Raw genomic sequence first — 16,644 nt, 5'->3', positions numbered from 1 at the left:
TTGTCAAAAATCAGCTGTTCATAGGTGTGTGGATTAATCTCAGAGTGTTAAATTCAATTCCACTGGCCTACTTGTCTATTTTTGTGCCTATACCAAGCTGTTTTCAAGAATACAGCTCTATAATAAAGCTTGAAGTCAGGAATAGTGATGCTTCCAGATGTTGCTTTGTTGAGCAGGGTTGTCTTGCTATCCTGGGTCTTTTGTTTTGCCATATAAAGTTGAGAATTATGCTTTCAAGGTCTGTGAAGAATTGTGCTGGGATTTTGATAGGGATTGCATTGAATCTGCAGATTGCTTTTGTAAGGATTGCCATTTTTACTACATTGATCCTACCTATCCAAGAGCATGGAAGATCTTTCCATTTTCTGGTGTCTTAATTTCTTTCTTTAAAGACTCAAAGTTCTGTTTGGTTAGCATTACCCCCAAGGTATTTTATCTTGTGTGTGGCAATTGTTAAATGGTGATGTTTCTCTGATTTCTTTCTCAGCCCTCTTATCATCTGTATATAGCAGGGCTACTGATTTTCTTGAGTTGATCTTGTATCCTGCCACTTTGCCGAAGGTGTTAATCAGCTGTAAGAATCCCCTGATAGAGTTCTTTGGGTCACTTATGTAAACTATTATATCATCTGTAAATAGTGAAGGTTTTACCACTTCCTTTCCAATTTGTATCCCCTTGATGTCTTTTTGTTGTCTTATTGCTCTAGCTAGAACTTCGAGTACAATATTGAAGAAGTATGGTGAGAGGGGACAGCTTGTCTTGTTCCTGATTTTAGAGGAATCACCTTGAGTTTCTGTGCATTTAGTTTGATGTTGGCTGTTGGTTTGCTGTATATAGATTTTATCATGTTTAAGTATGTCCTGTTATCCCAGATCTCTCCAAGACCTTTATCATGAAGGGGTGTTGGATTTTGTCAAAGGCTTTTTCAGCATCTAGTGAGATGATCATGTGACTTTTGTTCCTCAGCTTGTTTATATGGTAGAATACATTGATAGATTTTCTGAACCACCCGTGCATATCTGGAATGAAGCCTACTTGATCATGGTGGATGAGTTTGCTGATGTGTTCTTGGATCTGATTTGCCAGAATTTTATTGAGTATTTTTGCATCAATGTTCATGAGGGAAATTGGTCTATAGTTCTCTTTCTTAGTTGTGTCTTTGTGTGGCTTGGGTATCAATGTTATTGAAGCCTTGTAAAAAGAGTTTTGCAAAGACCCTTCTACTTCTATTGCATGGAATACTTTGAGGAAAATTTATATAAGCTGTTCTTTGAATTTCTGGTAGAATTCTGCACTGAAGCCATCTGGCCCTGGGCTTTTTTTGGTTGGGAGACTTGATGACTGCTTCTATTTCCTTAGGTGTTATATGTCTATTTAAATTGCTTATCTGTTCTTGATTTAATTTTGGCAGGTGATATCCATCCAGGAAGTCATCCATTTCCTTTACATTTTTGAATTTTGTGGAGTACCAGTTTTCAAAGTATGACCTGATGATTCTCTGGATTTCCTCAGTGTCTGTTGTGATGTCTCCCTTTTCATTTCTGATTTTGTTAATTTACATGTTCACATTCTGCCATTTGGTGAATTTGGATAAAGGTTTGTCTATCTTGTTGATTTTCTCAAAGAACCAACTCTTTGTTTCATTGATTCTTTGTATTGTTTTTCTAGTTTCTGCTTTATTGATTTCAGCCCTCAATTTGATTATTTCCTGGCATCTGCTCCTCCTGGGTGAGTTTGCTTCTTTTTGTTCTAGAAGATTCAGCTGTTCTATTAATTCTGTAGTGTGACTTTTCTCCATTTTCATCATGTGGGCACTTAGTGCTATGAACTTTCCTCTCAGCACTGCTTTCAAAGTATCCCATAAGTTTGTGTATGCTGTGTCTTCATTCTCATTGAATTCCAGGAAGTCTTTAATTTCTTTTTTTATTTCTTCCTTTACCCAAGGATGGTGCAATTGTGCTTTGTTCAATTTCCATGAGTTTGTAGGGTTTCTGCGATTTGTGTTGTTGTTGAATTCTAATTTTAATTCATGGTGGTCTGATAAGATACAGGGGGTTATTCCAATTGTTTTGTATCTGTGGATATTTGCTATGTTTCCTATTATGTGGTCAATTTTAGAGAAGGTTCCATGTGGCACTGAGAAGAAGGTATAACCCTTTGTGTTTGCATGGAATGTTCTATAGATGTCTGTTAAACCCAGTTGGATCATAACTATTATTAGTTCTTTTGTTTCTTTGTTAAGTTTCTTTCTGGAGGTCCTGTCTTTGATGTTGAGATGTGTTTCTTGGATGCAGTAGAAGGATGGGTTCTGACTTCGTATCCATTCTGCTAGTCTGTGTCTTTTTATAGGCAAATTGAGACCATTGACAATGAGGGATATTAATGACCACTGATTGATGATTATTTTTTGTGCTTAATTTATTGATTGTGGAGTTACTGTGTGTAAGTTCTCCTCTGTTTTTCTTTTGGTGTTTGGTAAAGTGGGATTATCTTTTGCCTGTGTCTTTCTGAGTGTAGTTATCTTGTTGGGTCTAGGTTTTCCTTCTAGCACTTTCTATAGAGCTGGATTCATGGATACGTATTGTTTAAATCTGGCTTTGTCATGGAATATTTTGTTTTCTCCATCTATGGTAATTGAAAGCTTTGCTGGATATAGTAGTCTGGGCTGGCATCCTTATTCCCTTAGCATTTGTAGGACATCTGTCCAGGATCTTCTGGCTTTCATAGTTTCCATTGAGAAGTCAGGTGTAATTCGGATAGGTCTGCCTTTGTATGTTACTTGGCCTTTTTCTTTAGCTGCTCTTAATATTTTCTCTTTACTCTGTAGGTTTGATGTTTTGATTATTATATGGCGAGGTGACTTCTTTTTCTGGTCAAGCCTATTTGGTGTTCTGTAAGACTCTTGTATTTTCATAGGCATATCCTTCTTTAGGTTAGGGGAGTTTTCGTCTATGATTTTGTTGAATATGTTTTCTATACCTTTGAGCTGTATTTATTCGCCTTCTTCTATACCTATTATTCTCAGGATTGGCTTCTTCATGGTGTCCCATATTTCCTGGATATTTTGTGTTAGGGATTTGTTGGATTTGAGATTTTCTTTGGTTGATGACTGTATAACCTCTAATGAGTCTTATACACCTGAGATTCTCTCTTCTATCCCTTGTATTCTATTGGTGATACTTGCATTTGTAGTTCCTGATCATTTACCCAGCTTTTCTATTTCCAGCATCCCCTTGTTCTGTGTTTTCTTTATTGTTTCTATTTCAGCTTTCAATCCTTCAACTGTTTGAGTTGCTTCATTCATTTGGTTGTTTTTTTCTTGGTACTCTTTAGATTCTTTGAGAGATTTGTTTATTTCTTGAATTTTTACCCCATTTCATGGATTTTTTATTTGTTTTTCTTCTATTTCTTTAGGAGATTTCCTCGTTTCCTCTTTGAGGGTCTCTATCATCTTCATAAAATAATTTTTAAATTCTGTCTCCTCTGCTTCATCTATGTAGTGCTTTTCAGGTCTTGCTGGCATTGGTTCTCGAGATTCTGGTGGAGTCATGTTGGTCTTTCTATTGCTGAGTGAGCTCTTATCCTGTCTTCTTCCCATCTCCTCTTCCAGTGGGTGCAGGTGGGGTCTTTCTGTCTCCACTGTTCTTCTTCCTTCCTGAACCTGAAGATGGGGGCACTGACACTGAAGCTGAAGCTGAATCTGGAGTCACTGGAGGTTGGGGCCTGGAAGGGCTGATGCCTTTCCTGAACCTGGGGTCGCCGGAGGTTGGGGCCTGGAAGGGCTGATGCCTTTCCTGTATGTGCGGGTCTTCTGGGTGCCAAGAGTGGGCCCCTGAAGCTGGGATCTCTGGAGGTTCCATGAAGTTGTTTTTAAGGTCATTCCCTTCTGCTTCATCCGCATTGGGGCATTCAGGTCTTACTGGTGTAGAATCTCTAGACTCTGGTGGTGTCATGTTTGTTTTTCTGTTGCCGAGTGTGTTATTATATTGCCTCTTCCCCATCACATCTTCCAGTGGGTTTAGAATGAGTCTCTTCCTCTCCTGGTGGGTAGGCAACCAGGGTTCCCTTTTGGTGAGTGCAAGCAAATCCAATACTCTGTGGCCTCTGCTTTCTGTCCTCTGTGTTTCTTGACTTCCTAATGCTGTGACCCTTTAATACAGTTCCACATATTGTGGTGATTCCCAGCCATAAAATTATTTTCATTGCTACTTCATAACTGTAATTTTGCTACTGAATAGTGTCTCAGTTTCTAACATCATTGGAAATTTGTTTTACAATTATTGTAAGTCACAGGTTGAGCACTGCTGCTACATACATATATGCACATATATAGAACTAGCAGTTATTTCTTTTACACTAAATGATATGTAAGAAGAACAAGAGGTAACCAATATCATTTTCTCAAGAGATTCATCCAATTGTTCATTACAACTAAAATCTGGTCATGTTCAGAATACTGCATTCTTTCCCACACCAGAACAAGGCTCCAAACCCCCAGATATTTCCAAAATAGCAAATGGCATTTCAAAAAGTATAATATCTAAGGAAGTAACTGTCTTGTGGAGACATAGAAAATAGTAATTTTTTCATTAACTCAAATTTACTGATGATATTTTATTGACAAGTAATGTCTTACTTGAATTTAGATAGAATGATATCTATCCTTTGCAGGGTTACTTCTTGGGCAATCTCGGCATCCTGGAGAGCACACTAGAAGCTGAAATAGAAAAATAAAATAATATAAAGAAGAAGTCTTCAAAGACATTCAAAGTAGAAGCAATGGATTCATGCATTGAACATACTAGATTTCCCAGAGGTTAGCATATATATTGATATACACATCAATCAGAATCCAAGTCCCTGAGATAACCAAGAAAAAAATGTAGTATTTCCAATATATCAATGCCTATTGGATAGTTTTATGTTAACTTGACACACACTGTCATCATTGGAAAAGGAGGAATCTCAATTGAGAAAAATGTCTCCTTAAGATCTGGCTATAAGTAATTTTCTTAATTAATTGTTGATGAGAGAAAGCAAATCCATTCGGCTTATGGCATCCCTGGGCTGGTGGTTCTGTCTTATATAAGAAAGGAGGCTAAGCAGGCCAGTTAGCAGCACCCCTCCATGGCCTCTGCATCCGCTCCTGCCTTCAGATTATTGTCCTGTTTTAGTTTCTGCAATGACTTCTTTAATTGATAAATAGTGTTATAGAAGTATAAATCAAGTGAACTGTTCCACCAAAACTTTTTTTTTGATAACAGTGTTTCATCTTAGCAATAGTATCCCTAAAATAGTATAAGGTTAAGTTCTGGAGAACAAGATTTGGGGAAATTATCTTTAAACAAAATACAAGCAAATATACTATAACATGCCCACATTTTTCTTTGCAAGGGACAGGCTCTTGGATCTAAACTGCCAACCTACAGAGAGACCTTGAGAATGATCACCCAATTTCAAATTCACAGTGACATTTTTAAGGTTTCATTAAAAAGAATGGTTTGCTGACATACTGCCAGCCATTTCTGATGTGTTTGTAAGACTTACGTATTGACTCAGTCTTGTGGAAGGAGAAGGATTGATCCCACACAGTAATGTAATTGAAGGATTGGCAACAACTTACTCATTTCAGATAATAAAACTGTTTCTACTTTTGACACATAAGTTTTAATGTTGCTATTTGTGCATTTTATTTTCCTGAAATCAATTATAGTTTTTGAAAAATCTACTACTTTGTAAAATGATGGGTATGGGAGATGTCTATATCACAACAGAGCACAGGTGAGCATTAGTTTGGATTGTTTTTCTTTTTTCATGAAGACTGCTTCTATGGCTTGCAAAAATATTTGTCATATGGAAAAGACATTCTGAAATGGACTATTGAACAGATTCATGCAGAGGGCAAGAATACACACTATTTTAAATAGCATGGTAAACTCTGAATACTAATTTTGTGACCATCATTTTATAGGACATTATCATGAGTAGTCAGGTGGTAATCTTCCCAGGAGAAGGAGGAAATATAATCTTTTGTAGACTTAGGAGATAAGCAGATATTCTAGATATGACCACATACCCAACAATTTTAAAAGCTGGCAACTAGATATTCAGAGAATTCTTTTTAATCACACAGGAACAAAATGTGTCTCATCTTCATGAAAGTAAAGAGCTACATTCAGTTGATAATTCAAACTTTGAGAAAGAACGCAAGCTCCAGGTGATAAGATACCTAGGTGACACAGAAAGTATAGCCTTATAAGATACTGCAAACGGACTTATTTGTGATCATTTCTCTGACCCAATGACTCTGCAATAGCAAATTATTATTATTTAGGGCACTGGAAATGCAGCAGTTTCCTTCCTGGCCAGAGACGCTCCCCTTGGGACTGAAGTCTGGTGCTTCACTCTTGCAGTTCTGTGCTCTAACACTTCAACATACCTATAGGAAGACATACCCCATACATGAAATTCATAGTTTTAAGAAGTTATAAATGAGTGAATGCTAAAACTGGACTGAATCAGAGAAAATTTCATGGTCCCTGTGCAAGGATACTGTACAAATTCTTGAAGTAGTCCATATTTTTGTTGATATGGCCAACACCAGCAAAAAGTAAATATAGTTTCTAAGGAAAAAACTCAATGTATCTGCTATAATAACATAAAAATTAATATGCAATTTAACACTGTTAAGTAAACAAAGACTATTAATGTACCTTATCTATGCTTATTAGTATTGGATGTCTAAGATACCACAGATTTTCTATGTTTTTGGTAGCTTTCATTTAAAATAGTCTCACTAGAATCTAGCTTACTACTCCAGGTATTGAGCTCACAAAAGCATCTTTGTCAAAAGTTACAAGCGACTGGCTGCCTTTTGTCGATAAAATACAGCATTTTGTTTCAACCCTAGATGTGTTCCCAATGTATACTCATTTAAAGGGTCTACTTCCATTCTCTTAGGTACACAATAAAAAATTATCTTTGACTTCTGCCAGAGAACTGGGTAGACCAGATATTCACCTTTCTCTCCTTCAGACACAGCCCTTTGGTTTCACTCACAGCTCTGCAACAAAACATCTGCTTCAGCCTTTCCTTCTGCCTTAAACTCGTCTCCTGAGGATCCCACTGTTATTCCTCTCCTCACTTCCGTTCCCCATTCCTTGTTTTATTCCAGTATGGAATTTCAACAGGAATCCCTGTTAATGCAAAAGCCAATCCTGCCAGGGAAACAGTCCCAATGTGGATGTTCATCACTCATTTTATTCCACTCCCAATACTCTCAATCCCAGCTCCACATCCACTAGAGGACTAATATCCAAGATGCATAAACATTTCAAGAAACTTCATATCAAAAAACTAAATAATCCCATTGAAAAATGGGGTACAGATCTAAACAGAGGATTATCAAGAGAAGAAACTCAAGTGGCTAAGAAATACTTAAATGTATTCTTAGTCAACAGGAAGATGAAAATTAAAAGTATTTTGAAATTTTATCTTACCCCTGTGAGAATGGTTAAGATTAATAACATATGTGATGTCTCATGCTGGCAAGCATGTGGAATAAGGGGAACACTCCTCCATTGATGATGGAAATGCAAACTTGTACAGCCTGTTTGGAAATCAATATGGTGATTCCTCAGAAAGTTGAGAATCAATCTACCTAAAGATCCAGCTAAACCATTTTTGTACATATATTAAAAGGGCAACTCATCCTATTAAATGGGCACTTGATCTATAAATAACCTAAATATCACACAACAGAAGAATGGGTAAAGAAAATATGATATATTTACACATTGCAGTATTACTCATCTCTTCAAAAAAAGTGATATCATTAAATTTATAGGAAAATAGATAGTATTAGAAAAAAATCACCCTGAGAAAAATAACCCCAAATGAGAAAGATATTGTAGGTATTCACTTATATATGGTTATTAGCTTTGAAATAAATGATAAACAAATTGCAATCTATAGTATCATACAAGTCATGTTTAGAGAAATTGATTAGGAGGGACATATGAATCTCTAAGGGAATGGAAAACACAATGGAAAAGATTCCATGGATGCATGGAAAGAGACAGAGACAAAGACTGAGAGATAAAGAGAGAGAGGAGAGAAACCTTAGAATACACAGCTCTAAATGAGATATCTCAATGCTATTCCTCCCCTCAGATCTAAGGGAACACCTGTAAAAGGGAGGTGAAAATAGTGTAAACGCCAGAGGATTTGGAGGGGACCAGGAGAACATCCTCTAAACCAACTGAGCAAAGCTCATATGAACTCACTGAGTCTAAAGCAGCAAGAACTGGACCAACACGTGTCTACACTAAGTCCTTTGTATGTATCTGGCCAGTAACCATATATACTATGGCTTTCGGTTTAATATTTTTATGGGACCATGGGGTTTGTCAACAAGTGATTCTCTGATTCTAGTCAATTTTCTTGGGGCCTTTTTTCTTCTGTGGGTTGTTTCCTCTAGCTTCTGTGCAATGGTACTTGTCTTATCTTACTACATTTTAATTTTTGAAATATAAACATTTTCAATTTAACACAATGTATTTTGAGTGTATCCACCCTCAACTCAAGTCCTTATTCATCATAAATCCACCCCTGAGGCCCTAGCATCCCCAAATTTGTGACCTCAATGTAACTTTTTAAGCAAATCTGAATTAAAGAATAAAAACAATCTAAAAGAAAAAATACAGTACATTGTCAATTTAGTGTTGCCTATATGTTCATAGGCATAAGATCATGGAGATTAGCAAGAGCCAGTAACACTATAAGAATAATTATGATCCTTTCCCAAGTGTTTATCTATGGTCAATAGCTCTTCAGTTAGGAATGGGGTTTCATAAATTGCTCTCTCATTTATGCTCATTTGGCTGACCTTCTGTTGGAAAGATAGTACACAAGTCATGATAGCTACTTTATTTAAGATGTATTATATGTGTGGTATTAACAAAACATTTGCACATGTTCTGTTTTTATTTCTTTTTTCTTTTCATCGTTTAAAAAATTTTTGAGACAGTTTTTCTCTGTGTAGCTTTGGAGCCTGTCCTGGAATTCTCTCCGTACACCATGCTGACCTCAAACTCATAGCCTCCAAAGTGCTGGGAGTAAAGGTGTGCATGACCATCACCTGGCTCACTTTCTGTTTTTTCTTTTTTAACTGAATAATATTTAGTTTGAGTACAAAACTCAAATGTCCAATCAATCTTATGTTCATGGCAGTGTCCTTTGAAGTGCTGACTAAGTTGGAAAGTAAAATCAGTTTCACAAATATAAAAAGTATGTAAAAACAATGCCTGATGAGGTTTAAAGTGATCCAACAGGAACCATGCACATAACAAGAAGGAAGATCTGCCAGTGCTTAATAACTCTACTGTATGTAACTTTACAGCATCACTGACTCTTAGGAAAACTGACAGAGTAAGTATAACTCTAAGATAGCTTAGGCTTCCTAGTTCTTACTCATTAATTTTAGTTTGAAAAAAATAGCTGTCTTTAAAAAAAACCTATGCTAAATTCAATGGCTGTCAAATAAATACTCACTAGTGTCAAAAGTCGCAAGTGTCACAAATTTTTGTAACAAGTGAAACTGAGATATAATAATGCTTCTACCTTTGATGGAATTACTTGCTTAAATAGAAATTTGTTCTGTTATAGCAGAGGGTCACAAGAACCCCTCAAGATTTCCCTCAAAGATAACCTCATCTTCTGACTTTCACCTTCATCAATGAACCAGAGTTCCTAAAAAAAGACAGATTTGAACATCAGTACGTTCAAATATAATTATGAAAACTAATGGAGACTGTAACGCTGTTAACATGAATGGATTGTTGCTAGCACTTATGACTGTGCCCCACAAAAGGAAAAATTTGGATTCACTCTCTCTCACCTTCACACTCCCTGCCAAATTACATATTGCAGGAAAGCATTTGCTGTATGCCACCTGGTCTTGCATGAAATTTTGAGTTAACTTTCTTCACTATGAGTTATATGGTCTGTGTCACTTTGTTATGGTAGTACCAAGGAGCTAAAATAGAATATCAAATAGAATATGGCACAATGACATGGATTTCTAAAGCAAGAAGCAAGAAAAGACCACTTCTCCGACCTGTGGTATCTCTCCTCTCTCTTTCATCAGTTACCTGTCACGTGCCAGCCCGTGTTGAAGAGATTCATTGCTGTCCTGTAGTGGCCTATTTGACAAATAAATGCTGTCTATAGATCAGATCTATTGAAAAAATAATCTTTCTAACATCATCTCATGGAAATTTGGAAGTTCTGTTAAATATCTATCTAACGATGACTATAATGTCTTGAGACATCAAATCCAAGCTAACCAGTTAGATCCTTCCAAGTGTATGAAACACAGGGGCTGTAATATAATAAGCATGTGTAGTTTTAATAGTCTTAATTTTATTTGTTAAACGGCAAAAGAGAACTAGTAAATATCTACCATGTTATTCTACATAATACTGAATGAAATGGACAGTGACTCCAGTCCAGCACCATAGGATGTATGAATGACTAAAGAAATGATGGGGAAATCTGAAAGGGAAGACATGGTAACATTGTTAGTCTTATGAACATTATTCATAAAATGTTTAGATTTGAGGTATCACTCCTAAGAATTAACATATGTTAAAAAAGTCTTGTCACATACTGTGGAAGGACTGTCATGACAACAGGTTAAGGAGAGACAACAACTCTGTCAGAACTGCGGTCCTTCTCTAGTTTTCAATTGGAGGTTTGAGTGCTCATTCTTTGCACCTGCTATTGGCATGATGGGAGCATGACATGATCTTCCTAAAACTAAGTAATATTCAACCTATGGAGCATAAAAGGATTAACATTTTTCTTCAGAAAATTAATGTGCCAGACAGCTTCCTGAACATAACACCACTAGCACAGACAGTGAGATCAACAATTAATAAATGGGACCTCCTGAAAATGAGAAGCTTCTGTAAGGCAAAGGACAAAAAGGCAGCCCACAGAATGGGAAAAAATATTCACTAATCCCACATCTGACAGAGGGTTGATCTCCAAAATTTACAAAGAATTCAAGAAGCAAGTCTCCAAAACACCAAAGGACCCTATTAAAAAGTGGGCTGCAGAACTAAATAGAGAATTTTCAATAAAGGAGTCTAAATGGCTGAGAGGCACTTGAGAAAGTGCTCAACATCCTTAGCCATCCGGGAAATGCAAATCAAAACAACTCTGACATACCATCTCACTCCTGTCAGAATGGCTAAAATCAAAAACACCAACAACAATTTATGCTGGAGAAGATGTAGTGAAAGGGGAAAACTCCTCCATTGCTGATGGGAGTGCCAACTGGTTCAGCCACTTTGGAAATCAGTATGGAGATTCCTCAGAAAAATGGGAATAAACCTACCACAAGACCCATCAACTCCACTCTTAAGCATATATCCAAAAGATGCACATTCATACAACAAAGATGTCTGTTCCACTATGTTCATAGCAGCATTATTTGTAATAGCCAGATCTTGGAAGCAACCTAGATGCCCCTCAACCAAAGAGTGGATAGAGAAAATGTGGTACATTTACACAATGGAGTACTATTCAGCAGAAAAAAAAACACTGGAATCCTGAGATTTGCAGGCAAATGGATGACATTAGAAGAAACCATCCTGAGTGAGGTAACCCAGTAACAAAAAGAGAAACATGGCATGTACTCTCTCATATATGGATTTTAGACATAGATCTGGGGAGTGCCAGCCTACAATCCTATGGCCAGAGAGTCTGGGAAACAGAACCTTCATTCAGTGGCTGATGGAAGAAGAGGCACACTCCCATGGCTAAGCACTGAGCTGACCTCAAGAAAGCCAGTAACAGAGAGGGAGGATTGATGACCAAAGGGATTAAGGCTGGGCTGGTTTAACCCCCAGAAACAGCTGACCTGACAAGGGTTAACTCTTGAATCCCAGGCTGATGCCTGGGAATCCAGCATGGGACTGATCAAGACTCTCTGAATGTGGGTGTCAGTGAGGAGGCCTAGGTAATCTATTGAGCCTTGGGCAGTAGATCAGTACTCATCCCAAGTATACACACGGACTTTGGACTCCCATCCAACAATGTGAGATGCACTCTCACCCTGAACTCTTGGGGGAGGGTCTAGGCCCTGCCCTGGATGAAATGACAGACTATGGACACCCCCATGGAAGGCCTCACCCTCCCTGGGGAAATGAGGGGATAATGGAGGGGCTGGGGGGAGGGCACAGGAGGAGGGGAGGGAAAGGGAGAGGGACCTGGAACTCACTTGTGAAGCAACCTTGTTTCAAATCTCAATTTAAACTTAAAAATAAATAAAAAATAAATAAAAAAGAAAATTAATGTGCCACAGATATTGCTGTAAATCACCATACCATCGATAATTTAATAGCATTCTTCTTGTCAAAACCTATAATATTTTCTACATAACCAAATATGATATTTTTGTTTGTAAAATTTATTAAGGTAGTAATAAAAAAGACATAAATTATTACATGCAAAGTAGTCAAGAGTATCCTGATCTGACCCTTGTTTGAGTTATCAGACCCTGCATATTGCTCTCATACCATCCATTCATCAATCACTTTAGCCTCATTCCTGTCCCTGTGAGATTTGCATGGTTTAGTAGGAACTGATGAATGGAATTCTTTAATTAAATCTGCAATATTAAGCCAGTTGCCTCCGTTTCAGTAAACCCCACACCTGTAAAGCTCCTTGGAGCAAAACCTTATGTATTTTTCTTTTATGCTACACATTATAAATTGCACAGTGTTCCAATATATTTAAGAATAAGGAAATAATTACTTTCTCCTGGTTAAAAAGGGTGTGTAATTTGGTAAGTTGTAAAAATCTTTAATTTCTTAATTCCTGGCACACATGAAAGAGGTCTAGGCAAATTAAAAATACATGAAGGCAAGTTGATTCACTGTTTGGTCAAAATGCTATAGGAAAATCTCAGAAAATTAATGTATATCCTTAATGTCATAACACCATTCTTTTAATACAGCCAAGGAATGAAAGATGAAATATTTTATGTACTTTGAATGGCTTTCTCTACTTACACACTGGCAAACATGTCTACTGGGGAACTGGGATTCTGTGATGGGGCAGATAAAGAAAAGAGACAAAGAACAAAATAAATATAAGGTTTATTTTGTGGCATGTATTATGTGATATGCCATAAAGAAAACTGTAACCAAATATCACCCAGTGACTAACATGCGATCGATCACTGTGGTTCAGTTAAAATGCAACAGTTTTAATTCTCTTAATGACTGAAAATTATGTCTTTACGCAGATAGACACCTGCCAGTGTAGATTACCACTATTGTTGTATGATAGACAGGCATCTCTTTAACATCTTGACACTGAAGCAGAATCTCCATGTGTAATAATCTATTCTATTTAAATTTTTATGTTCTCTGAGAATTTCATACAAGTACTGTATTTAAATCATTTTAACTATTTCCTCTCTCACTTCCAAATCTTCTTGTGTCATTTCCATGACCATTTATTCTTTGTTTACATACACAATCTACTGAGCCCCTTTGCTGCTGTGTGCATGTCCTTGAATTTAGGATTGACTACTAGGGAAATGATAGCCAATCAGATAGAATTTCCCTGTAGAAAATTAATTTTTGCTCCTTCATTAGCCACTGTTTTCCTGTAACTATTCATTTATTTAGGTATTGGGCCTTATGCGATTTCCACAATCCATGTTGACATGTAAATTGGTATTGTAACTATACAGATTTTGTCTAGGCAACTATAGTTTTGAAAGTCGAGAAGATACTACCTAGAAGCAGATATCCTGTTCCCAAGATTCTTGACAACCTTTCCACAATTTCTTCTTTAATTTTCTCTTATCCTAAATTTTGAGGTTTCATTGTAGATTTCTTAACTCAGGTTCTGAATCCCATAGTCACAAATTTTCTGCACTTTTACCAGATGTGGGTCTCATTAACCACTTCCATCTGTTGTAAAATGATGTTTATTTGATGAGGGATGAGAGCTACGCTTACATGTAGGTATAAAATAGCACATAGTTCAAGAGCTCCCCCTTGTTCAGGTCAGCTGTTTCTGTGGGTTAAACAAGCCCAGTCTTGAGCCCTAGGCTCATCAGTCCTCCCTCTCTGTCTCTAGGTTCCTTGAGGTCAGCTCAGTGTTTAGCTGTGGGTGTCTGCTTCTGCTTCCATCAGTCATTGGTTGAAGGTTCTGTTTCCCAGACTCTCTGGCAGTGGGATTGTAGACTGGCACTCCCCTGATCCATGTCGAAAGTCCATATATGAGTGAGTACATACCATGTTTCTCTTTTTGTGACTGCGTTACCTCACTCAGAATTGTTTCTTCTAGTGCCATCGATTTGCCTGCAAATTTCAAGGTTCCATTGTTTTTTTTTCCACTGAACAGTACTCCATTGTATAAATGTACCACACTGATGGCTGGGAATCCAGCATGGAACTGATCCAGATCCCCTGAATTTGGGGCCTTGGGTAGTAGATCAGTATTTATCCCTGGCATACAAATAGACCTTGGGAGGAGGGGAGGGAGAAGGAGAGGGAACTAGGATTGACATGTGAAGCAACCTTGTTTCTAATTTAAATTTAAAAATAAAAAAGCATAAAAATAAGTACATAGAATAAAGACAGAAATCATTTTTGTTTAGAAAACTGGCAGTAGTGTGTAGTGAGATATCCACCCCACCCGCACCCGTAGTTCTGACCATGCCTGTTTGGACGTGGTCACAAGTGCGGACATGACACAGAGTGAGTTTTAGGTCTGGGGTCCAGGCAGGTGGCTCTCTTGCAGCTGGTTGGGTCACAAGGAGCAGCCTGTGCGGATCCTTAGAGCAGTAACCTGCAGCAGCCATCTGCTTCTTGTGTAAGTGACTTCTCCCGAAATAAATTATATTTAACCTATATTTGAGCCTTCGCAGTAGTGGGTACTTCTCTGTGCCTTTCTTAGCCATGATTATAAACATCAGACATGAATGTCTTCCTACTGAGTGAATGAAACTTAAAGCCAATTAGGTAGCTCTTCGTTAACCTCAAGATAAAGGTGCCTATTCCATCACAGGAAATATTTACCCGCTCATAGGCTCTTCAGATAGGTAGGACTATTGATGGATTTTTTTTCCATTGCCAGCTTGTCTATTAGATTAGTATACTAAGAGAGCTAGCTACCAGTGTTTCCCAAATATCTATAGACTAACCACATCTTTATGTAAGACATAGGAAACCTACATTTGATTTATTGATCAGAGTGAATACTGAGATAATATCCAGTGGTACAATATTGTTATAGCCCTTGGTTGCCTCCAAGGACTTGAAGATAAGGGCCTTTTTTGAGCAAAACACATATTTTAGACAAAGGATTTGGATGAACAGCACTGTAACTGCACAATGGCACTCTTTTCAAAGGAACATTTCCTTGGATTACTCATGTGGAGTATCTGTCTGGGACACATGTTCTACGATTTTTTTCTTTTGATGCTATTTAAGCATATTCAGCAAGCCAGTGAGCATATACAGCAATAAAAACAATCTGTATGACTCTACTAAAGCCTCCAAAGCCCATAAAAATATAAAATAGAGAAAAGACCAACAAATTTAAGGAAACCTGAAAAACAAACTTTGTATACTTATCTCTAAGAAATGAAGATTCACGCTTCAGAAAAATTCTGCTTATGGATCCTACTAATAACAGAAGAAACACAGAGAAAAACACCTTGAAAACAAAATTTACAACTAGGTATAAATGCATTAAAAAGCAAAACTATAAAATATAAGTCTATTGTCCAAAATGAACGTGTGATTCAAAGCTGAAGGGCAATAGTAGGTTGCACAGAGAAAAATTTTATTCTCTATTGCCATGATTTGACCTATCAAAAACTGAAAGACAAGGAAAGGCATTGCAAACTCCGAGGAGGACTGAGTCATAAGAATCTTGCAGTTGAATCTGTAATCAGCTTGATGACATGGAGACTGATATGACAGAACCTAAAGTAGCCTACTCATATACTCCCTTTACTCATCCCCTTAACTCAGTCATCACAAATTTTTGAAGAACTTGCCTGTTTCTTGTAGTGGAGTATGTGAGAAAAATTCTGTGTTTGAGCTGTCACAATTGTCTCTTCCTCTGGGGAAGTGAGGCCGGTGGCAGAAACTGCTTCAGTAATATGGAATGGTCAGACTCACCTCATCACATTGTGAGTATTTGATTTCATATATGGGATATTAATGCTCTTTCTCATTCCTGGTTTCCTACACAATAGAAACTTAGGAACTGAACATGTTTTAGAGAAGACCAGTGACATGGGTAAATTTCTATTAGTGAACATCTGGTTTTAAATAACTAGTAGGGGTAGAGGCCACTACAGGGAATCCTCATTTTCCACACTGTGAGGTTCTTCACTGAGCTTTCCCAATAAGAACTACACTTACTAACTCTCTGACAAAACTATCCTAAATATCTCAGCTGTTCCCCACCTTCCTTCCTGTTGTTTCCACAGCATAGAACAACCACTCAGGCATCTGTTCCCTCGCTCCTACTCTTCCCCATCCTCTTCCCTTCCTTTTTTCCCTTACTTTTCTCTGGTCATTTCCGCTAAGAGTCCTGTTAGCATCA

General features: G+C 37.4%; 1 protein-coding gene across 9 annotated transcripts in view; it reads right to left on the bottom strand.

Annotated features, from left to right (window-relative positions):
- Sntg1 (syntrophin gamma 1) overlaps nucleotides 1–16,644 on the bottom strand; it is a 533,425-nt gene that overhangs the window by 365,940 nt on the left and 150,841 nt on the right. For all 9 annotated transcript variants that reach the window (XM_040757759.1, XM_040757755.1, XM_013124464.3 and 6 more), the window contains one exon: nucleotides 4,637–4,717. The gene's annotated coding sequence lies outside the window, so the exon portion shown is untranslated. The remainder of the gene's footprint in view (nucleotides 1–4,636; nucleotides 4,718–16,644) is intronic.

The sequence above is a fragment of the Mesocricetus auratus genome, unplaced genomic scaffold, assembly GCF_017639785.1.
Source record: "Mesocricetus auratus isolate SY011 unplaced genomic scaffold, BCM_Maur_2.0 Super-Scaffold_100015, whole genome shotgun sequence".
Classification (NCBI taxonomy): domain Eukaryota; kingdom Metazoa; phylum Chordata; class Mammalia; order Rodentia; family Cricetidae; genus Mesocricetus; species Mesocricetus auratus.
The sequence above is the reverse complement of the archived record's forward strand: the minus strand, read 5'-3'. Positions and strand labels throughout refer to the sequence as shown.